The sequence below is a fragment of the Protopterus annectens genome, chromosome 5.part0 (assembly GCF_019279795.1).
Source record: "Protopterus annectens isolate FY-2018-M chromosome 5.part0, PAN1.0, whole genome shotgun sequence".
In the NCBI taxonomy this organism is placed as follows: domain Eukaryota; kingdom Metazoa; phylum Chordata; order Ceratodontiformes; family Protopteridae; genus Protopterus; species Protopterus annectens.
Window position 1 is genome coordinate 1,500,883,369 of NC_056735.1, and position 25,463 is coordinate 1,500,908,831.

A 25,463-nucleotide genomic window follows, 5' to 3' on the forward strand; every position below is an offset into this window, starting at 1 on the left:
ACAGGGTTTTGTGGACAGCCACAGACTGCACCTGTCAGGTCATCCAAATCAGTGTCTGTGGGCATGGACACGGTACCTGTGCCTGGCAGGGTGCTACGGGTCGTATCCGTACTAACCCAGACTGGGTTCTTTCAAAGAACGCAGGGGTGTGTGGACTGGACACAGTTCCCTGTTGGGACTGTTCAGAGCCACGTGCCCGTGGTCTCCTGGGGCGCCTGGATGACAGCACAGACCCAGCATTGCTGGGGCTGGTGCTGGCACTTGAGGCGCGCGAGTGGGCCCGTTGTCGTCCGCGGCCACTGCCAGCTGGTGCTCTTGCACCATTGTTATATTGTATAACCATTGCATATTGTATAACAATAGTAGGAGGCTACTGCAGCACAGGGCAGATTCACATGACGGGAAGGCATCTGTTGTCTGCAGTGTTAAGATGCTTCACATTCACCAAATGCACAGATATTGCCAACAATTTTGCAGACAGTTTAGGTGCAGGTACCCCCCCCCCCATTGTCCTACACACGTGTTATTAGTTATCCCAGATGACTGTAACCTCCCTATCCTCTCACATGTCCAGGTGAGAGCCACCCTCATCATTGCAGAACACATATCATCACTGTTACGGAATGGTATCCATGGATGTGTGCTACATTCACCCCTGGAGGACATAGCACCACAGGACAGACTGATATTAATCCATGGCCATACTACAGGATATGTACCTGAACAGTGCCATGCATACACAGTGGTCCCACACCAATGAGGAGGAACCTCTACTGACCCTGGGAACTACTGCATCATATGCACAACTGGCCTTGTGTTCTAAGCTATGGAAGTGTTAGTTATGGCCCACATGTACAACAATTTTACATATGTTTATATTTCATGACTATCTACACACAACCTATCTCATGGACATACCTATTGATAGTGAACTATGATACATTTGAGGTGTCACAGTATACACAGGATTAACCTGCTACTTTGCATTACCTGTGTTTGTGGCAGCTTTTGGTGAGTCAGTCGTGCTGCTTGTATTTTGCTGCTGTTGCTGCTGCTGCTGTTTTGCTGCTTGCTGTCAGTATATTTTGTTTTCTCTCTCTGTCTGTCTCTCTCTCTTTCTCATTCGGTTAGTGCAATGACTGTATTGCATGAGTGGAGTGTGGGTACTGAATACTTTTGTAGGTATCTGCATGGATCCATGTGATGGCCTCTGCACCAATTGTAAGGCAGCATTTGCTAATTGCAAGCAGCTGGGTGTGTACTAATTGCATGTCTCACTGTGATTTCAGGACACTGCTATAAAAGGGTATGTGAGATAGGCGTTGCCCTTTCAGATTGTAGGGCGTGGACCATGCTGGTATGCTGTTGACAGTGTTCTGTGAGTGTGAAGGTTAGTACATCTCCCATGCTTCATGCTGTGTTGTAGATTCAGGTTGCTGCATTTATCTTGCCTGTTCCCTGTAGTGAGTGTGTATGCATACTGACACCTACAACTATATGTCATATGTATTGCTATATGAATATATATATATATATATCTGTGTACATATACATACTTTCATATATGTACATTAGCTGACATTATTGGGTACAAGCTAACAATTAGCAGGGCTGTTTCCATTAACACTACTCTAGTATGGGAATCCAGTAATTGGGACTATAAAAGTCTGCCTGACATGCTTTGGGTAGTAGACATACTATATTGCCTTTATCTTCATTCCTACTATTACATGTTCCACTTATTTAGCACTATATTCCTGTATGAGAGTCATGGCTTAGTGGTAGGTCATACAGACTAGTGTTACAATGGTCTTGTGGTAGGGCCTACTAGTATGCTCATATTCTGCTTTTGGGTTGAGTATAGGGCCTATCAATCACAGTGCTAGAGGCACCTTTAAGCAGTTAAAGGGCTTAGTAGGTCTCACAGGAGCCAGGCTGTGTTGCAGATTCTGGTTGCTGCATATATCTTCACTGTTTCCTGTAGTGAGTGTGTATGGCTAGTGAGACCTACGATTATATTTCATATGTATTAATATATATTTATATATATGTATGTGTTGATATACATACCTTCACATATGTACATTACCTTACATTATTATGTACAAGCTAACAGGTAGCAGGGCTGGTTCTGCTCACACTGAACTAGTATGGGAATCCGGTAATTTGGCCATTAAAACTCTACCAAACATGCTTTGGATAGTACATCTCCTATATTGCCTTTATACTGATTCCTACTATTACATGTTATATTTATTTTAGCAGTGTGCTTTTCCACAGCAGGCATGGCTTAGTGGTAGGTCAAACAGACTAATGTTACCTAGGTCCTGGTTTCAAGACTGACAGTGGGAATTTTTTACTTTGCAAACTTTCAAACTGAGTACAGGACCTGTCAATCGAAGTGTTGAGGCCACCTGTAAGCAGTTAGAAGGGTAAGTAGGTCACACAGGGGTCAGGCTGTGTTGCAGATTCAGGTTGCAGCAATTATGTTAACTTTTTCCTGTAGTGAGTGTGTATGGCTAGTGAGACCTACGATTATATTTCATATGTATTAATATATATTTATATATATGTATGTGTAGATATACATACATTCACATATGTACATTACCTTACATTATTATGTACAAGCTAACAGGTAGCAGTGCTGTTTCTGCTCACACTGAACTAGTATGGGAATCCAGTAATTTGGCCATTAAAACTCTACCACACATGCTTTGGATAGTACATCTCCTATATTACCTTTATACTGATTCCTACTATTACATGTTATATTTATTTTAGCAGTTTGTTCTTGTAAAGCAGGCATGGCTTAGTGGTAGGTCATACGGACTAATGTTACCAAGGTCCTGGGTTCGAGACTGACAGTGGGAATTTATTTTTCTTAGCAAACTTTGGAACTGAGTACAGGACCTGTCAATCAAAGTGCCATAAAGGCACTTTTAAGCACTTTAAACCAGGTCTGCGCTGCTTGCGCTGAGCTCACGATGCGACTGGCGGTGAGCTCCGCTAACACAAGCGCACACCCGCGCTATTTTCTTTGAAAGAAAAGAAAAAGGGGTGACAGGAAAGTGGTGAAAGGGGTCACAAAGAGGGTAAGACAGTAGGGAAAGAAGCGTGGGATTTGCAGGAAGGGTGTAGGTAAGGCCCATAGATGCCCATGTCTTTTGCAGCAACAGCTGTATATTTCTATGTATTTTGGTGAGACATTTGAAACCTTCCACCTCTGAGAGAGGTGTCAGGACAACATTAATATTTGTTGTACAGCCAATTGTAATTAACAGTTTAGATGTCCAGCGGACATGTCTGCAACATGGACAGCTATGTATGGGGCGTAATTTTTTTTCTGGGACAGAGTGGCCTTTTTTTTTTTTTTACAGGTGAGAGTGGTATGACAGGTGACGGAAGTCGGTAAAGCTGGGGAGGTAGGTTGGGTAGGTTAACAGACAAGACAGACAAGACGCATACAGGGACGGTGTATGACACACGTGGGGGTTACACAATTGACGGGACGGAGGTTGGGATATCTGAGATGCACGAGCCCACAGATGGCAACAGTGGAACTGATATCCCCACCCATAGGCAGTTGCCACTGTTCCTTCACAGCCCAGGACGGGCTGTGCTGGGGCTGTGGCGGGCAACGGCCGGGCCGTTAGCTGTGCCACACGAGCCTCGAGCTGGCGAGGGGTCCAAGAACAGTGTCTTGGATCTCCCACGCACCACAGACCGGACACCGCTGGAGGGTGAGTGGACGAACCCTCCGCCACACTTGCAGAGGGGACGGGCCCCATCCCCTGCAGCGCTTCCACCAAGGTGGCACAGGGCCACCGGAGGGGGTCCGCCTGGGCACTAGTGCCAGGTGCAGTCACCAGCTGAGGTGGGAGAGGTGGGTCCGCTGGGACCTGCCTTCCCAAGCGCTCTAGGTTTGTGAGTAGTTATGTTAGTTTGGGTTAGTGGCATTTTATTCCATTCAGATTAGTTGTAACAGCATGCATTGGTATTCCCATCAAACAAACACCCAGATATGGACACCATTGAACAAGGGGCATATCAATATCACATGCATTATTTGAACAGCAAAACACAGTCAAACGACATGCAGGGTTGATTAATGGCAACAGGCCATCGATTTGCAGGTATGAACAGGGCACATGCACGAACAGACATGCATATATGTTTGGAACGGACAAATGTCCATGATTAATGAAATGTTCACATACCATTATTTAGTGGATGTTGTTATATGGAATTACAGGGTTGGGTGGGGATAGAAAGTGATGACACATTCATATGTTAAACATTAATTCACATTTATCATAGATACACAATTAAGTTGAGGCTGATGTTTCAAAATAATCTTTATTTGACTGTCATGCTACACCTGTTACACATACATCACTATCCTACTTATTTTGAATTTGATCAGATACATCATCCTGCTACACTTTGATGACAGGACAGGGGACAACTATGGCTGTTTAGTCTGTCAGATAATCATTCATTCTATCTGCAAATTGTTTACTGTTATCACCATATACAGATTTTGAGCTAGACATTCAGATTCAGACACACTGAAATCAGTTTGGGATGTTAATTTGTACTTCCCACATGCATTTAGTTCTGTGAAAACACACTGAGGCTTATATATTCAGGGGTTATTACTACTTTCTTTATTCATACATGAGCCTTTCTGTCACTCTCACACATTCTGCAACTTCACAGTTCAGGTTGGTACTTCTAGGCTTTGTTCACATATTAGACCTGTGGTGATTCAAACACTTTCCAACAGCCTCACTTCTGTCATGATTCAGCATTTCAATAGTGGATATATCTGACATGTGACTACCTCAGATTCTGAAGCTGTACTCTTGAGACTATACTGCAGGTTACAGTATATTTAATTAATGATGGGACATCTGTATTACAGCACTGTTTAATCCTATCAATTATATTTCCAGTTACACTTGCATACTGATGAACTTGTTGCAGCCATACCTGCAGACGTTCAATTCCTGCTTGCACATTATATTACTTTTAATCAATACACTGCACTGTTCTGATACATGGTACATAATAATATTTATTTACAAGTACTGGGTGGGGTTACTAACCTGCATGGTGGCGCAGCCGCACCAGCCTTCTGGCGTGCATCTCGACATTCACAGAGCGGACACCTGCAGCTGTAATACAAAGGGAATAATATTGGACTACACATCTCCATGGTATCAGCTGGTTGAAATCCTTACATACATGGGTAAAATGTGACTTACTCAGTAGTGGGGCGGTGGGCATTTGCCGGGCCTCCTGGATCCAATGGTTCAATTGGTCCTGCTTATGCCTCTTCAGGTCCGCATGGTGGTGACGGACCTGCTCACCAGTGCGTGGAATGCCAGTAGCACTGGTCAGCTCACGAGCCAACTGGTCCCACGCCTCAGCCCTATATACTCCCCATGAGACCTGGCCCTGCATGAGTTGGGCCTCGTGATTATGGACAAGGAGCCAGACCATGTATCTGGACTCCTCAACGCCCAACGCTGTGCTCGAAAGCAACGTCGCTCAGCTACGCCACTCATGCTGACTGCAAGGCTGTTCTACAATCAGGTAGGCTGTGTATTGCCGCCTATGGGGCTTATATATGCCGCTTTTCCCGCACATTTCTCTGATTGGCCGTTTTGGAATTGTATCTACTTCACTGAAAATGCTTTCTCATGCTCCATTCTGGGTTTTATCCCATATATATGCTATTTCTGCTTTTCTAGGTATTGCTGTCATGGCTTGGTGGTTTAGTTCCTTGACTCTAGTGCATGGTATCCTGTGTTCGAATCTGGCAACTGCTTTTTGCTTTTCCTGACAGAAATGAGTTGAAGACCTGTCAATCAAACATGCCAAAAGCACTTTTAAGCACTTTAAACCTGTTCTGCCGCTTATGCGGAGGTTACGCATGCGCACTGGCAGTTAGCTTGTGGGAGCGGTGCGCAAACGGTGTGCGCTGGGATAAATCTTAATTGGCTAGTGACACACATGTTCAGCTAATTGCACACAGTTTCAGCCTGTTTATCCGCTGCTTGGCAACGGGCACGCAGTTTGCAGCTTTTTAAACACTACTCGGCTACGGGCACTCTGTCTCACGGCAGCTTAGCTATCAGTACATTTCTGACTATTTTTATTCTTATGTTACTTCAAAATATATGCTCTGTTTCATTCCATTTTACAAAAGGGAATACATTTACATTTGTACAATACTGTCTGGGGGCTTTTTAGTGCTTATTTACAAAAATAAAAAAAGGTTGTTGTAGGGGCTCGAACCCTGCCTGCCTACTCATAGGGCGGGTACTCTACCACTAAGCTATTATTTCTTGGCTTACTTTGCATATTTAGTTCTTATATCCTTTTCCCTGACTGCTAACTGTGATTGCGCTTAGTAGCACACCCGCACACAGTGGCAAACGTTGACGGGCTTTAACAAAAAAAAAAAAGGTTTTCATTTACTTTTATGACATCTCTTCACTTTATACACTGATGGCCAGTCGGGGCATGTGTTGTATAGTGTGTTTATTCACATTTTCATGGCCTTTCTCGTGGCTGTTTACTTTCAGCCATTCTAGTTTTCCGGGGGCGTGTCCACTTGCAGAGCTTAGCCTACAGACACGCCCCCTACTCTCTTACACGGACCGTGTATGAGTTACTGGTGTGATTCAGCATGCCTCATGCACCTCATGCATATGCATGACATGCTGACATCACACAGTTTAACTGCAGCCTCCGTGTAAGAGTTATAACTCTTACACGGAGGCTTCCTGAATCTGGCCCAGTAACGTTTGTTATGATGTGTGTCACTGACTACAGTTGTATATGACAAGCATCTGACTTTCTTAGTACATATTACTGCTTACTCTGTGTACTTCTGTGCTGTGGCTTGTTGTGAATGAAATTCTGTGTCAGACACTGCCGTGTTGCCTGAGCTAGGATATATGGTTAAATCTTCTATCACCCATGCCTAGTTTTTTCTCTCTCTCTCTCTGTCCTCTTGATCATCCTCTGATAGCTGTGATATGTCATCTTCAGACATCTGCAGTATATCAGTTTATCGAATGCACTACTTACCGAACACCTCTTCATCAAACTGTATTAAGTGAAACCTTATTCTATTGAACAACTGTTTTAGTAAAGTTTTTCCCAGGGAAAAAAACAGTTGACCAACCCAGAGACTGCTACAAAAACAGCACTATTTATAACCCACACCCCCCTAACTAAATATACCAACTCCGAGATCGCACTACAGTGAGGAAAAGGGCAAATCCCTGATGATGGCTCACTGTTTTTTCCCATAGGAAAAATTTTACTGAAACAATCATTCGACAGAATAAGATTTCACTTAATAGAGTTCGACAAAGAGGTGTTCAGAAAGTTATACATTCAATAAACTGATAGGGACACATCTAATGTCACATTATGTGATCTATTGCCTGTGTTCTTAGCAGGGTTTGATTGGGCCTTGTAGTTTGTCTACAGCACCAGTGGATAACTGCAGTCATTTGTTTGTAGGAAGATAACACATATGTTGTCTTCATACTTACTGTTGAGAAGTGTAGGCTCTTATTACATCATAGTTGTGGTTCCATAGTTACCAAGTAGTAGTCTCTCAGGTATTTCACTATGTTAGAAAGCACACCTCAAGCTATTTTCCTTCCATATTGCAGCATCATGCACACTACCAGGGTGTGTCACCATGATATTTGCAATGAAACCATCTGCTGAGTACACTACCTGGAAATTTAGCAATGGCCACCCACTTCTATTTATGTACCATACTCAATTAAGTACAGCAGGGGATTTAATATTAACATGAGTGAAATTTATTGCACCAAGAACATAGGGGAAGTTGGCTATAGCATAGAACTGCTACATGGCAGTTCTTCGCTCCATGACTGTAGATGGGAAGTGTATGTACTCATCCACCTTGTTGCACGTTGCTGCCAGGAAATGCTAGAGGTTGTGGCTGGCAGCTGTCTGGGATACTCCTACATCATCCTCCATATGCTTCTGAAAGGTCTTATTGGTCAGTATGCCTAGACTCAGACAATCTTTGTTTTCTACAGTATGGGTTTACCTTGTAAAGTATGTGGATACAAGTGCAGGGTACAAATCCTAGGCACAGTCTGCACCAACTTGCTGTATGATTGGTAACTGGTGATTATTTCCTGATCAGACAGCTGGCTTGGATGTAGCCAGGCTTAGTGTCAAGTTGGCTGCCTTCCAGAACATATTTGCATATCTTCCTGTATGTCTTGCAGTACACCAGACTGCAGTAATTCATTAAATGACAGTTGCATTTTTTTTGTTTGTTTAAGAAATGCTGTGAATTCTACTGGATTCTGTAATACTCTGATTGCTGCTGTGGTGTATAAATAGAGCACATATGGCCTCTGCCGAGTACTTTTATAAATTTGTCGGCAAAGCATATTGTCACATTGAAGTTGCATTGGGCATGCACACTGCTATGCATTGGAATCCAACTGGCATGGTCTGAGTCTGTAGTTGTTCTACAATGAATGAATAGATAATTACTTAGTTGTGTTTTAGCATACATCATAAAATCACATCTGCTTCTAATGCACTCTTTCTTTGGAGAGCTGTGCTGTCTAGAACTTTGTTTTGGAATCCAGCCCATAGTATTAAAATGTCTAGTAGCTTAGACAAGGACTTTTTATAGCTTCAGTGTAGAATAGTTTAGTATATGCTTGCATGGTATGCTTTTACTATGAAAATCTGTGCTTCTCACAGACCGTGCTTTTCTTTGTGAGTGTTCCCTCCAGATTGGTTAAGTACTTAACAGCTATCAATAACAAATAGAATGCATTGGTCTAAATAAGAGTTTATTGTCTATGGGCATCTGGCATTTGTTATAATGCATGAGGATACCAACGGGTATGTGCCTGGCAACTGCAGGAAGACAAGTGGCTTGACCTTCCTTTTTGGTTTAGGGGTTTAAAAAATTTTAGGAGCATCTAAAAGGCTTGCTGATGAGCAATAATATTTTATTAAATTTACTTGTGAGCAAGTAGTATTTTGATCTATTTATTTAATGTATGCTATTTGCTTGAGTTCAGTGCCTTACCACCTCCATAACAGAAGTAACAGATTTCTCCTACTTGCAGTGTCAAGCAGTTACCAGTCTAGAATAACAGCAATGGCTGTGGGCAGCTCTTTACTGCAGCTAGAGAATACTGTGCAGGCCTTGATGTGTAAAGTGCTACATTGCATGGATTTTAATTAAGAATTTTATTGATTTGGATTCTACTAGGGGAATTTAAAACAGCAGTCTAATTAGCAGGTTAAATTATTCTAAACCCATAGCCTACATGAGAATGCCATTAGTCCTATACCAATCCAAGTGCCCATCTTCAAAAAGGGTTCACCAAAGTCATAAATGCTTATATATGCACTGGCTTGCTCATTTTTGCATTTACATATTTCTTTTTTAAAATATCTTTCTGTTTGGTAGCATTTTTCCAAACTAATATTCTAATGACCAATGTAAACAGTTAACACTATACCAGACATTTCATGTCCAGTAATAGGTATATTCTTTGACAGTCTGTCCAACAGTTTTGTTATTCCAGAAATGACCCATATCACTCCCCCTAATGTACTAAAAATGCATCTGGGATTCCATGCCTGTTTTTTTCTGTAATAGCTCAATGCACAGATGAAACTATAACATGGTCCCCCTACCTTTCCATATTATAGGTTCATAGGTTCATACTAGGCTATCTGCCCTAGGGCATTTATAAGCCTAGCCAGAATGTGTTTGGCTTTCGCCACCCATTTTAAATTTATTTTGCTATGCCCTCTTTCGAGGTTAGTATATTGTGCCTCTGTCTAACAGTGACACAGAAGTGATACCCGGGGTAAACCTACGATCGCCCATCCACTCATCAAGATTCCTCTTGAAGAGAGTCAATGAGGGACTCTGCCTAACCTGGACTGGGATTTTATTCCAGAGTGAAGGGAGCCTCTGGGTTATGAATATGTCCCTCCAGCATGTCCTATTTATTTCAGTGCTGAGGTTCAAGTCTCTCGAGCGCGTAGCTCGATGGGATTTGGATTCTCTGAGGTGCAGCATGTCCATTAATTCCGGGTTGGACATGGCTTTATATGTCAGGCACAGATCGCCTCTGAACAGGCAGTATGCCACTGAGTAGAGCTGGAGTTTCTTTAACCAGGCAGCATATGGCATCTGTTTGAGCCCTTTGATCCTCTTGGTGAGGTACTTTTGGGGTCTTTCCAGTTGCTGCAGGTGTCTGGTAAGGTACATCCCAAAAGGGGCATTGTACTCAATTATGGGTCTGATGAGGGATGAGTAAAGAGGCACGATGACCTCCCCTGATCTAGATGTGAATCCCTTCATGATTAGGTGGGCTATATAAAATGTTTTTCTAACCACTTTGGCCACGTGGTTGTCAAATGAATCAACTTGGGTCCCCAGGTCCCCAATTACTTCTTCTGTACTTAATGGATTACCACCTATGTGGTAATTTGTGGGCACTTTGTTTTTGCCAAAGGGGATGACTATACACTTTTTGGCATTTAGCTTGAGTCCATGGCTCTGGCACCAGTTGTCTGTTTCTATGAGGCCCTTTTGGAGGATGCTTGTGCCGGCTGGAGAGTCGATTATGGCACCCAGTTTGCAGTCATCTGCGAACTTGGTCAGCCACAGTCCTTCCGTGTTGGCCTGTACCTCCGAGAAATATATACTGAACAAGAGAGGTCCCAGGACTGAGCCTTGTGGGACACCAGCTGTAACTGGTTTGGAGTCTGACATGGCTCCAGCAGTTCTAACCATGTGGGTTCTGTCCTTGAGCCAGTTTACAATCCATCTAGTGACATAGGGGTTTATATTTAAGCTGGTGAGCTTATCTATAATGCCAGAGTGGGGTATTGTATCGAAGGCTTTTGCGAGGTCCAGGTAGGCTGTGTGGGCCACCTTCCCCTCGTCAATGGCTTTGGTGACTGTTTCAAAGAAATCAACCAGGTTTAAGAGGCAGGATCTGCCCTTAACAAAGCCAAACTGGGTAGGATCCAGTGTCTGTAGGTCCCCAATATCTTTATTTATGAGGTCCATCATGATCCTTTCCATAGCTTTGCAGACCAAGCTAGTCAGGCTTATGGGGCGATAGTTTCCAGGATCCGTTGAGGCACCACCTTTATGGAGAGGGACCACTGTTGCTGTACGCCACTCTTTGGGCACATATCCTGTAGTAAGGCTGAGATTGAACAGTAGTTTTATGTTTGGGTTTAGCTCTTCTTGGAGTTCATGTAGGATGCAGCCCAGGACACCGTCTGGTCCCATTGATGCTGTGTTTTTTGCTTTGGAGAGGGCGGCTCTTACCTGAGCATCTGAGATGTCAGGGGGGCAGCACTCTGCTGGGATAGATATTTGCCCTTTTGGTGGGGGGGGAGACGTTTGCGCTGAACCTGTCAGCTAGGATGTTGGCAATGACTGTGGGTTCTGTGTATTTTTTGTCATTTTGGACTAATTCTGAGCATATCTGGGAATTACCACCCAGGTTCCTAACATAACTAAAGAAAGCCTTGTGATTATCCTTAGTGTCCTGTGCAATTCTTTCTCTCGAAGCTGGTCTTAGACAATTTTATGAGTGCCCGTAGTTTTTTTGCTAATACTGATCAGTGATGCCTTCCCTTTTTGGGATTTTTCTCTATCATTTAGTAGCTTCCTCCTTCTATTGTATAGTTTGTTTATGGCTGGGGTCCACCAGACAGGACGTCTGCCTTTGGAGGATTGGGTCTTGGTTTTATTTGGGATCACATGATCCATGCATTCCTGAAGGTGTTCATAGAATGCATTTATAAAGGATTCTGCAGTCTGGGCCATATTTTCCACAGGCCCGGGGGCTTTGAAGGATTCCACCTCAGTTTTGAGGAGTGTGAAATTTGCTTTAGAGAAATTTTTCACTGTGGTTTTCTGGGCAGGGGGTGGGGTCGGGATGTGAATATCCAGTGAGATTAGTTTATGGTCTGATCTTACCAGTGAGGGATACACTTCTGGTCTGGAGCATAGAGTCCCCATGTTGGTGATGATCAGGTCCAGTATGTTTTCCCCTCTTGTGGGAGTGGTAACAAGTTGTTCCATAGCATTTGAGTTTATAAATTCTAGGAACCTTTGGGCTAGGGTGTTGGAGCTAGAGTAATGCTCCCAGTCTATGTTTGGGTAGTTGAAGTCACCCAATATAATGGTGTTTGGAGAGACCTTCATAGTTTCCAGTGTTCTCAGGAAGGCCAAGTGGGGTTCCTGGGTTTGGAGGGTGGTCTGTAGCAGGCTATAAACTGGAAGGCAGTTTTACCCACTGTTAGTTGCACATGGATAGTCTCTGATGCTTCGTGCTTTGCCACCAACCTGGAGTTGTGGGTATCTTTGATGAATATCAATACTCCCCCTCCTTTTGTGGTTCAGTCCAAGTTTTAGGGCTGAAAAGCATGGTATGAGGTATAACCTGGTAGTGCTGGGATGCTCTCGGGAGCCCTGAACCAGGTTTCTGTTACTGCACAGATATCGCTGTTCTCCATGCTAAGGAGAGTTTCGAGTGTGTGCATCATGAGGTTTAGACTTCTGGCGTTGAGTAGCATTACTCTTAGTTTCTTATCCCTTGTGATACCTATGGAGGTGGGTTTGTCTTTTGAGCCTTGCCTAAAACAGGCACTATGGGGGTAGCAAGAGCCTTTGCCAATATCCAAAAGCCCAGGGGTGACAGGTGCAAGCCATCTCTAGCGAAGCATTGTGGCTTGTCGAGCATATCATCCCAAGCTGACAGGCATTGGATCCCCTTTGAATGACACCAGTACTTAAGCCAATTGTTGAAATTGATCATCTTGTCTTCATATTGTGGCATCATTCTTGGTGAGGGTAAGATGCTACTCAAGGTCAGGGTCATACTGGCCTGGGCTACATGCTCAGAGAGCTCCTCTCTGTCTCTTTTCATGTAGTCCAGAGAGGTACATCTCAGGTCATTCACACCAGCATGGACAATGACTGAGTCATACTTGTACTTGCCTTGGAGTGACCTTACTGCTTGTGTTATGTGGCAGATCCTAGCGGCCGACAGGCTGCTCACCGTGACCCTCTCCTTGTTCAGCCTGGTGAGCGGGACGTCAGTGTGCCTGACGATAGAGTCACCTATTACAAGTGTATCAGGTGTGTTGTTTAGTCTTAAGGGCTGTGACTGTTCGGCACACTGGCTTTGTGAGATATGTGTTGCACGTGTTTTGTTTTGGGGTAGCGGTTGCTTGGGTGTCTGCTTTGGAGGTCTCTGCTGCTTAGGCAGATCTTTATTTAGAGCCTCCGAGTATGTTTTGTGTGATTATGTGTTTGGTTTGCTGTCGTGGTAGGTCTATGTGAGACTGGAATTGTAGTGAGTGTGGTTTCCTTCTCCTCCTGACTGGTTATGCCAGTACTGAGTTGAGAGAGCTTAGCCTCCAGTTTGGCTATATGGTTGCATCTCTCACATGTGTTGGAATTTGTTGGGAGGAGGAGAGGGTTGTCTGTGTACATGAGGGAGTTGTAACATTGCCTCAAGATTCCCAGATTCACCAGCTGGACCGGAGAGGAGATTGACAACTGACCTTTGGACATGCTAGAATAATATTGGGAATTCCTTTATAATTGAAAACAAGGGCCAGTGGGGAGTGAGGGTGTAGTGCTTTTAATTTTTAGTGCTGACTTATATAATTGCTTTAGTGAGCAAGTGCCAGGTAACTTAAGTGCAATGTGTTACAGGTAACTTAAATGCAAAAACGACAAACAGTAACTTTCTTTCAAGTGAAACAAGGAAATAAGTACAGTAAGCAATGCAGATATCACTAGTGATCCACAGAAGCACTGAGAAGCCGCATATTAGGTGGAATTAGCGTTCCAGGGAAATAACAAGCAAACAAACAACAAGCATATAAACAAAGCTAGATTCAGCAGGCCTGGATCTAGTCTATGCTACAGCAAACAAGGTGTACCAATTTCAGTAAGATACAGTTCAAATATTCAGGCACTATAAACCTTTAACCAAAAATTCCCAGCTCTTCTCTTCCATTTACTTATCGTAAAGGCCTAACTGTTTCCTACCCAGATGGATTTCTGTCCATCTCTTCATCCAGCAGTGAAATAAATGTCTGATACAAAATACTTTCTTGAGACCTGCAAGAAAACAGAAATATCAGCACCACTGCATTGTACTGTCTTCCACCCTGTCAGCCCATCTTGTTATATTTTGCAAGCTAGCTCTATGCTTCTCTTCCATTATATTATGTTGGTACTTACTTAGAATCCATTTTCTCCATTTCTGACATACTTTATATAAGCTAAAGATGTCTTCAGTGTCAATCTATCCACTATTTTAATGGCCACAGCTAATGCCCTTTCCTTAGGCAAATCCAATTCATATCTAATTTTTAAGAAATTACTGACAAAGGCATGTAGCTGTATCCCAACCTTTTTGTAAGGCCATCTTCAGCATAAATTCAAATCAGTGTCTTTTTCAACCCTCCCTGATGGTGCAACAAACACCTGTTGTATGGGTTTCACTCTCTGGTATAATATATCCAGTGTATGCAACCATTTTACTGGAAAAGCAAATTATACTCATTTTCTCAGAGCATGGTCTACTGCCCTTTCCTAAACAGATTAGTTTTAGAGGTTTTCACCTGTATGACAATCCTTGTCTTCTAGTATGATGTCACCCCCGCAGCATTAAAAGAAAGCAGAAATAGTATGTTGCAGGGGTAAACAACCAAAAGGCCAAATCAGGTTCATTCAGAAGTGGAAGTAAAGGACTAGACAATGTTGAATACCATAAGTGGTGCTGTGTTGAAAAGAAGATACAGAAGTTCTAAAGGAGCCCAACTGACAAAGCATGAGCATGATATGACATGCTTCACAAGAATAGCAGGAAAAAAGAGGGACAGAAAAACATGGAAATGTGATGGAATTACAGAGACCATAATATGAAGGAACTAAAATGACAATAAGAACATAACTGGGACTGTGGAAATAAAGCACTGAGCCAACTGCGTTTAAGTAGAAATCAAAATGGCAGTGCAAAAAAGAATAAAGCAAGACAAGGCAGTTCATGAGACTCTTATGTTTAAGCAAATTTCATTACAGGTATAAAGAAGCAAAGTAGAATGCTTTAGGAAATGTTACATTAAAGTAAGACGCAATTCTAACAAAAAGGAAAGGAAAAGAAAATTGGAGATAGTACAGGAAAAGGAAGGCTAAAAAAATAATGATGTTTTGTATTGTGAATTGGAATGGAAAAGGGAAGGATGGAATATAATAACACGAGTGACTTATGGATAAAGTTTAAGTATGCACTGGAGCAGACTTATTAACTTGATAATTTATTACCCTTCATTATATTCATCATAGTAACAGTAGGAATAATCACATCCAGGAAGATAGCATGGCAGTGGTGAATTTAGATAGATTGATGGGAATATACAGTACAGAGAATGAAAAAAAAACTGTCACTGAAAATGGAGGACAAGATACAAGCCCAAGATGAATCACCAACACTACTACTGAGGGTTACTAGCGTTGTGGTAGTGTGTTCATAGAACAATACAACAGGCTCTTGACTAAAGGTAGGTCATGGGCATGCTCACACACAAGGCTGGCTCAAGGACTATGCAAGGGAATTAGAAACTGAGTACCTTTCCTTGCAAGAACATGAGAATCAGTACTGAATACAATGCTAACTGCCCTAATACAGCAAAACAAGCTGCAAGATAAGAATGTATCACATTCTCATATCCGCAGTCATGTCAAATCAACATGATCAAGAGATATGACTAATTTCTTAGGAGGTAGGAAGAGGCAACCACTGAGTGTGATCCTCTTGGAATTCAGTAAGGCCTTTGATGACTTAACACATTAGTAGATACAGTGCATAGGAGTGAAGGGATGAAATGTGCCTGATGTGGAGAACTGGTTAAAGATTAGGTGCAGAGACCATTAGTGATGTGGAACCTCAGATGAATGGGAGGTATTATGCAAGATGTTACATATGACAGTACTTTCTATCCCAAGACATAAGTCGATACAGTCTTCTACTGCATTGTAATAAATAATTGCAGTGAAAACAAAGTGCCATAGTTAATGCACTGCATTAAATACCATTGTTAAATTGTCCAAGCATGTTAAAAACACCTTTAATTAAGAAATAGAACTGAATCACGGTTCTTCAGATGAAACATGCTTGATAAAGCTCAGTCTTGCCTGTGACTGACATACTTGACACCACAATATCCACAGATTGGTCATGTTAGTGGACACCACAATGTCCACAGCATTTGTTATGTTAGTGGACACCACGATAATCACAACATTGGTCATGTTAGTGAGTTATTAAGCTTACTGTATGAGGCTATTGATTGCAGACTTTATTATAAACATAGAATGGTTACTTCTTGGGTTAATATTCAGTTCTGGTACTCCGAAGATTCCTTCGAAAGGATGAAATGTCTCTTGTGCTTGCTAGCTTAGTCTGTGCTAACTACATTAAAAAGGTCCTTAGTATTATTCAATTAAGCCTAAAGAAGCTGCATGGGTATCTACATACCTTTTTATCATCCTTTTTTTATGGAATATCTATAGTTAATTAATTTTTACATAAAGAAAGACGTGAGCTAACAGCAACTAGTATATTCTCTTCTATATTCATTTTTCTACTTTATGCTTTATTTCAGTTACATCAGGCTGCTGGAATTATATAGCAAAATAATTCTGTTCCAAAGTTGCAGCCTACTTCAAAATATATGTAATACGATGGAAATTATTTTGCTTAATAAATCATGGTTAGGATTTTAAAAGTATACATAACATTTCTTACTCTTACATTTTTTTTACTTAATTTGATCTATACCCAGCATGGAGTATCCTCATTCCTGGTACATAAATGCCATTAGTTAATGACAGAGATATGTTGTACCACTCACTTAAAGTCTGCAATATCCCATGAGCCCAACCCTCACTGAATGAGGCACAGCATGCATCATACGCCTCTACTTGCTGAAATTACTGTACAATTTTAATCAGATATTCACTTTTTATTTATTACATCAGGACCTGCTTATGCAAATCCCTGATGATGCAATGACCATCTCAATGAACACATTAAATAATACAAATATGCACAAAAATTATTGGAATATGAAGTAAAGTCTTTTATAATTTAAGCACTCTTGTTTAATTCTTAAGAAAATTGTTATTTCTGTTTAAGAAAGTGGAAAGTAATAATGTTCCGATCCTTAAACAATGCCACATTAACAGATATATTTCATAGGCAAGCTGTCCTTGAGAACCATTTTAAGCCAAGTGAATTTCCCTTTCAGAGGTAGGAATCACACCCTGTATCTTGTGTCTGCGAGATAAGCACCTTAACCATTGTACCTTGTACCAACCAATTTAGCTTTTTTTTTTTTTTTACACAAAATACTCAGTGATGAAGTAGATCACACCAGGACTGGATGATTGCATAATTAACAGTTCATTAGTTAACCATTAGGTCATAAATATGTTAATTTATAATTGCACTGCTAACATTTTCTCCTGTTCTTGAGGAAATCCTAAAATTAGCACAGCCGTCTAAAGCATGCATGAAATATGCACTGTACCAGTCATGAAGTCCTTCTCTGATTTTCATTTGTACTCTGTTGATTACTGTGGCTTGGGAGATAAGCTTTGGTGACAACTAGTTCAGAAAAGGATGAAACTGTTTGTAACAGAGATTACACTAAAAGTACACCTTTCTCCTCTTTTTCATTTTAATTTTGTATTATATACTTATTTGTTAACCTCCAGCTTATACTTGTAGACTGTCCTCAGCCACGACTCATTCAATCTGACTACGAAAAAGAACATATTGACAATAGCAAATATTACATAGTTATCTCTAAATCAAAAATGAACAGCAACCAATGGTTAGACCAGCACTAAAACAAAGTACAAAACCATCCAGGGAAACAAAGCGTTCTGTTCTGCTTTTAATCCAACAAATAGATAGTAAACCAAATAAATGAAGTCAATATAAAACAACTTGAATAGTAACAATGAATAAAAGTAGAAAATCTCATACATGTTTTTCGTCACAGTAAAGTTGTAACTTCTTCAGATAATACATTCCTAATTCCTTCTCTGTTTATACAAATACATTTTCTGCTTAATTCATTCTAACCTATTGGGCTAGAGAGGACAGGATATTATCTCTAAGTTACTGTAGTTGTCTGACTGATAACAGTTCAATGCAATGCAATATATTTCTATGTAGTTATAGTGCAAGTTTATAAATAAAATAACTGTAAGATATTCATGTTTGTGTTTTGCAATGCAGATGTCTTGCCTTCTTCTTCAGGAGTTTTTGCATGTTGTCTAATTTACTCACCATTTGACATAAAATTATGGAGGCTTGTTTATAACACAATAATAAAATAAAATAATGAATAAATTAAACCAATTCATAGTAATCATTAACATCTGAAGACAAAAATGTATGAGTTGAAAGTTTGTGTTAGCCTTGGATCTTTAAATTATCTTGCTGGCTTTGAAAGTTTGTTAAAAATCATGTACTACTTAAAGAAGTGGGACTTAAAACAGTGAAATGTCCAGATATAATTGGATAGCATAGCACAGAGGTACCTTACTCAAATGATGATGTGTATAAACTACAAGAAATTAAGGAAAATAATTGAAATCTTATATTCAATTGTAAATTTGTTTTAAAAGTCAAAACAGTAAGACACTTATTATCCAGAAACCTAGCTTGCTGCCATTACTTCAATGTTTTCAAGTTTATCCACCCCCTACTTAAAAATTTAAAATTAAAAGCCCATTAACATATAATAAAGTTGTAGCACTAATGCAATTACAAAAGGAATGTTACATGTAAAAATGAAGCTAGCCTATCAGTAATAACAGTTAATCTCCCAAAAGGTGACATTAGGTAAGTATAGGCATGCAAATTAATTAACATTGGTATACCAGAGTAGATCTTTCTCCTTTTCTAATACTCCATTAGTATTTGAAATGAAAACTAATACTACTATTGAACAGCTTATTAAAAGAGAAAATAAATATTTTCTCATAAGTCAGTTTATAACATTAATAAACACTGCTAGGCTGTGAGTACAATTTGCCAGTAATGGAAGTAGGATGGTGGGGAAAGGCCACACTCTCACTGCACTGCATGAGAAAATCTCCATTCTCTCCAGGCTCCAAAGTGTAATAACCCCAGAGTATATCTAGTTGTTGGGGGGTGGGGACAAACTGACTGATTTTGTGGAAAACTGCATTCATATTACAGTCCATTGCACTGCCACCCTAGGTCTTAAAACCTCAGGCATTGTTATTTTACCCTCATGACCCAATCTCATCATATGTGAATAAACCAAGTAGCATGTATACATTTGCAATGGCTATTGCATTAACACAAATGTTCTTTATGTCATTTGATATGAAATCGGATTTTGACTAGACCCTCCATCTACAACTTTAAATCTGTAAAATATGTGTAAGTTGATAAAATGCCAAAATTATACTTATCTGAATTCTACAAAACAATATAATAGTGAGGCAGAAATAAATTCCAGCAATCATGCTTAATATTCTAGAATGTAAACAAAAAAATATGCAAAAATATGCAAATGACTAGTGGTACAACAAAACTGAACACAATGGTAATCATTTGAACAACTAAGACTCCTTAAGACTATTTTCTTCCAAAAACTTTAGCCATAATATGTAAAAAGATAAAACTCCTACAACAAATTTTGTGTTGCTCTTAAAACTTGAAGTGCTTGAATCATGATTGTGAATGCTGAAATGTACTTTTGGCAAAATATCCATTCGGCCAGCTTACATCGCTGATTGGTAATCTCTGTTTTATTTAATGGATACTGCATCATCAGGGATTATATGAAAATATAGGGGTACAACAGTCAAAATATCCAGTAGTAGTAATGATAGAGGTTTGGTCCAAGAAAAAAAAAAAACATAGTCCCCCGGAATTCATGAAGCTCGGCGGAAGGCTGGCGTTAGGCTTGCGCCGACCGTGCGGCATGAGGATGGTGCAGTAGCACCAAATGCATAGTAATGAAGGCACGCTGCTGACACACCACGTGCACAGGAAAGGAGTACGAGTGCATAGGGTGTGTCAAAGTGCTGCATGGAGGCGTGGAAATGGCAGCTGTCGATGTGCAACCTAAAATGCTTGCATATAACAGGTTGCAAGATAGTAACCACGTCAGTGTCCCTGGAGACTGAAACGTATGCAAAGCATGCAAGAAAGTACCTGCGAACACAAAGTGACGAAGCAAACAGAAATGCATGGTAGGGAATAACGGGCCCCTATCCCGCAAACAAATGACATGGAAGACCGTGTGGCCGTAGTCCAATGCAGTGTAGATAGCCATACCAAGTGGAAGTGAAATGCATCATAGGTTAGCAATCCACCAGTAGGTACGTCCAGCCCAATGGTGAGGGTCACCAGCTGACCCATAATGTGAGGGGGGTGTATAGCTGGGCAGATGTGTCCATAACAAAACACACGAGAAATGTAGATATCTAGCGACCGTACGTCCGAATTATATCCCACAAGGCATGTAATAGTCACATACAAAAGGTATGTCCGTATTTCACATACCAAATGTGATAGGAAATAGAATAAGCATGTAAAAAAAACAGAAGGAGCATGCAAACAGCCGCAACAATAAGGACACATGTAGGCTGAAAGGAACAGTATTATTCCTACCGTCGACTAGGATTACCACCTTTCCCACTTTGCGAGTGACAGTCCCTCTTTGGGCAGTTGTGTCCCAACAAAAACCTGTAACAATGGCAAATGTCCTGAGATTATAGGACAAAATTATTCCCTATATGTAATAGATGCATTAAACAGGTTCTCTGTATCTAAATTACATAAATGTTATAAGAAACAGAATAAGCAACTAAACTGCTACAAGAATAAGCTTTTGTATAGGCAAGACGTCTAAGTTCTATTCTGTGTACTGCCATGGGTATGTGTCGGCCTGTAAAATGTGATGTTGTACCAAAAATTTCTCACTTTGGCCAATTGAAAAGGTGGCAACCCTACCATCGACTGTGGGGAGGTGTTGTCCACTACAGTCGGATATGTGTACGGAATATATCCCATCCTGGACATAGGAAAAGGTGGCATCCTACCAATAAGTACAACAGGCCGCCAAAATCTGGAAGTCAGCGGTACAAGCCGAACTTATCAGGATGTGTCACAGTCGAACGGGTAGTACCCGGGTATACCAAACATGTAATGAAAGAGAAGTATGGGCGTGTATCTATGTGCGTGAGGTATAGCATGTGGAAAGCAAACATGGCAGGGTAGTCCACACAACCATACAGGTACCAGACACATGTAGGGTATTCAATGTGTCACTCTGGCCATGTCATGGGCCAACAACCAAAGCACAGATGTATAGGGTGTGAGGAATCTGTGGGTGTGGGGTGGATGGGTAATGGTACAATCCTCCAAGGCGATACTGTGTCGTATGTGGAATAGGTGAACTGGAGGCGTATGAGGGAGCAGCAGGTGAAGCTGAAAGAAATACAAACACATGTATAAACAGCTGCAATACAACCAAACAGGCCATACTGTAGAACACAATCCCACAAACAGATGAATATTGAAATGTGCGATACAAATGTATAGATATGTCACGGGAACATACCCACAGATTGGTCCTGATGGAACTGGCCAAAACAAATGCAACACACCTGGATGGAACTGGCCATAACAAATGCAACACAACTGGATGCATAATGGACTACGCAGCATCCCCTCCACATCACACAACCCGCTCCTGTCCCTGTACGTCCATCAAATCCAGCTGTACTAGGCCCACTGGTGTGGTGCAGCCACAGCTACACATAGTGACCACTACGCATATGTAGTAGGTAGTGTCACCCTAGGTGGTTGCAGGATTGCACACGACCTCAGCACATTTTCGTAACTCCAAAATGATGTTCAGTATACCTCTTGTTGTGGACCGGTACAATTCTTGGATATCCCTCATGGGATACGTCACTTGTGTAAACATTAGAACGGAAGACACGAAGTCCAATCCTGTAGATATCTGGATAGAAGTTGGAATGTGCATTAGAGGTGTACGACACTGTCCAGCCCTAAGTGGTCATGCATAACCTACTACCCAGAATCAAACACTTGCCGTGACGCACGTGTCCCGACACGAATAAGCGGAAATATATTGCAAAAAAAACCAACAAAAGCAGAAACTGGTAACCCAAAAAGTCAGTAGATATCCAAGACCAGGAAACCAACTCCGAAAGTTTTGTACACTCGGTTTAATACGAAGTAGAAACAGCCACAAACAAGACGTTTACAAGCACATTAACGCTCTTAATAATAACACTGCATTTTTTAATGAAGACTTTAGATCAGAATGTGACTTTCTGGAAAAAATGTTCGAAGAGAAAGGTTATCCCAGAGATTTTGTTAGGAAGATAAGAACAGAGGTAGAAATGGGTAGAAGTACCAGATTTAAACCTATCAAAGGAGATGGAACAAACATTAATTCTGTTAATTGTCCACTTAACAACATCAAAACCAAAGATAACTATGAAAAAGCTCTAATTATAGAATATAATAATTCCAATACAAGAATAAGTGAAATATTTCAAAAAGAATGGGGGAAATTTTCTGCTATTACTGATATAACAAATATCAGCAAATTAGTACCAAAAATAGTATATAAAAATTCGTGGAATATGAAACAAATATTAGAATCACAACCAAAGTTTAGTATTGATAATAAAGAACAGACTAAAATGACTATCGACGGACAAAAAAGGAAAGGAAGTTACAAATGTAATAGGTGTAATCAATGTGGATACATGATGAATGTTAGTGAAATCAACATATCTGGTAGGGGTGATATTATTAGGAGTAATGGCTACCATAATTGTGGGACAAAGGGGGTAGTCTATCTAGCTGTGTGTAAGCAATGTGGTTCATTCTACATAGGAAAGATTGAACGGGCCCTGAGGAAGAGAATTTATGAACACATTTATGATATCTTAAAAAACAAAGAAACAAATGCATTATATAGGCATATTAAGGAATGTGAAGGGGGACAATTTGAATTTTTTGTTATTGAACAGGTCAAAAAAGAGATAAGAGTTGGTTTGTGGGAAGAATGGCTTGGTTATAAGGAATTATGGTGGCAAATTAAACTAGATGCCACAAGAATACCAGGACTAAATGACCATATCTCCTTAAATCCAGTATTAAAACTAAGAGCTGCAGAGATATGAATGAATTGATATAATTTAAATGGCCAGTAGATGGCAGTATTTAAATAGTAGTTTTTTATTTCATTTTATTTTTACTAGGAAATTCCAACCACACTGAATTATAATTTGTATTATGAATAAATTTTAAACATTAGATATATAAATATATATATTTTTAAATAAACTTTTTAAAATGGTTTTAAAACATGAATAAAAATTAATTTAGTAAAATAATGAATGTAGAAGGAAGAAAGTCATTTTAAATGATTTAAAATGAAGTTTTTAATATTCATGAAGGGGCAGCATTTGATTTATAAATTACTAATGCACTTTAAATTTATTGGCTGAATTGGAACAGCGTTTGTATTTAAACATCAATTAAATATTTTAATGATTGTCTGATGAAGTCCTGACTTATGAGGGACGAAAACGCAGTGTTATTATTAAGAGCGTTAATGTGCTTGTAAATGTCTTGTTTGTGGCTGTTTCTACTTCGTATTAAACTGAGTGTACAAAACTTTCGGAGTTGGTTTCCTGGTCTTGGATATCTACTGACTTTTTGGGAAATATATTGCACACGTTCGCATAGTGGCAAATGGTATAAGGGTGATGAAGGCACTGACGTAAACAGGATAACCCTGATCTACTGTGTGAGGGACACTTAATGTGTGTGTAGGTGTGACTGACCATACCTATCAACCTCTGACAGCAAGATATCTGGACAAAGCTGTGAATAAAAGTATACCTGTCAGCCTCTGAGAGCAAGATATCTGGACAAAGCCATGAATAAAAGTGGGACAAAGGCCCAAAAGTATGCACAATTTGTAAAGAAATTGAGAAAGTTGATAGAATAACAGTCTGTACAGTGGCATTAATTTCCTGAAGTGTATGAAGTCTGAAACTCAAGTGTCTGTCATTATGTTCTGACTTCAGTGTTTAATGACTAGCTACTGATTTGCAAGAAAACAACAGTGTATTACAGAGGTCCGTACATATTTACAGTAACAAACCTTCACATTTGTTTACTGTACCACTGCATACCTGTAGTTAATTCATGTCCAAAATAATAATCCTCGTATGAATGCATACAGGAAATAGTCAAATGTGAATGGGAACACCCCTCACCATGGATTATGTATTGTAACCACCTCCACACATATTATGTATTGCCAACAAAAAAAAGCTGCTGACAGGTGCCGAAAGACCTGTGTCTGTAAACACAGGTAAACCTCTATAAAATGGACAAATGCTGTCCATGTGCTTCGTCTGACATTTGAACTCGGTCAGGGCAGTTTCGTTCACCAGGCGGACAAGCCTAAACCCAGATCACCACAGGAACACCCTGACTATCAAAGACTTGTATGTGCCAGGACTATAAGCCTTGGTGTTCTGCATATCCTTGGAGTGATTAGATATGCAGCTTGGGTCCAGAGCAGTAGGGAATAGGGAATGTGTAATATGTAGTACCACGTTTTTCCCAGCAGGAGAATGGATGCCTGTGTTGTAAGTGAAGCGGTGAGGCGTATGTTAATGTAGCTATGTACTATGGGTATGCATATAAATGAGTCAGAACACCAATAGTATAGTGGTGACAGCATCCAGCCAATGTGAATGCAGTCCTGGGTCAACTACGACTTCAGCACATATGAGTTAATGAATGCATGTATGCTGTAAAGACATTTAAATATGTAAAGGTGAATGTGTGTTTCGCATATGTCCATTAACTGGATTACAGATATTGTACTGGTACCGTCACAATTAAGAAAGCCCACATAAGCACAAAGACTTAGTAAACATATGTAACCCACAATAAGGATAGGCAAGTGCGCCTGCACATGTGTAATCCACTCACAGCATAGCAAATGAATGCTGTTTTCTACACGTTTATTTATATATCTATATATGGATATATATATTTGTGTATAGATATATATCCACAGACTTAAACCAAATAAATATATGAAATAAAGAATGTATATATATACAAACACACACACACAAAATTACATTAATCGATATATACATAACAAACACAGAAACATTTGTCCTTGTAGATATAACACATGTACATAAAAAGGCTACACGTCATAGCTATTATGGATAGACATACAGCCAT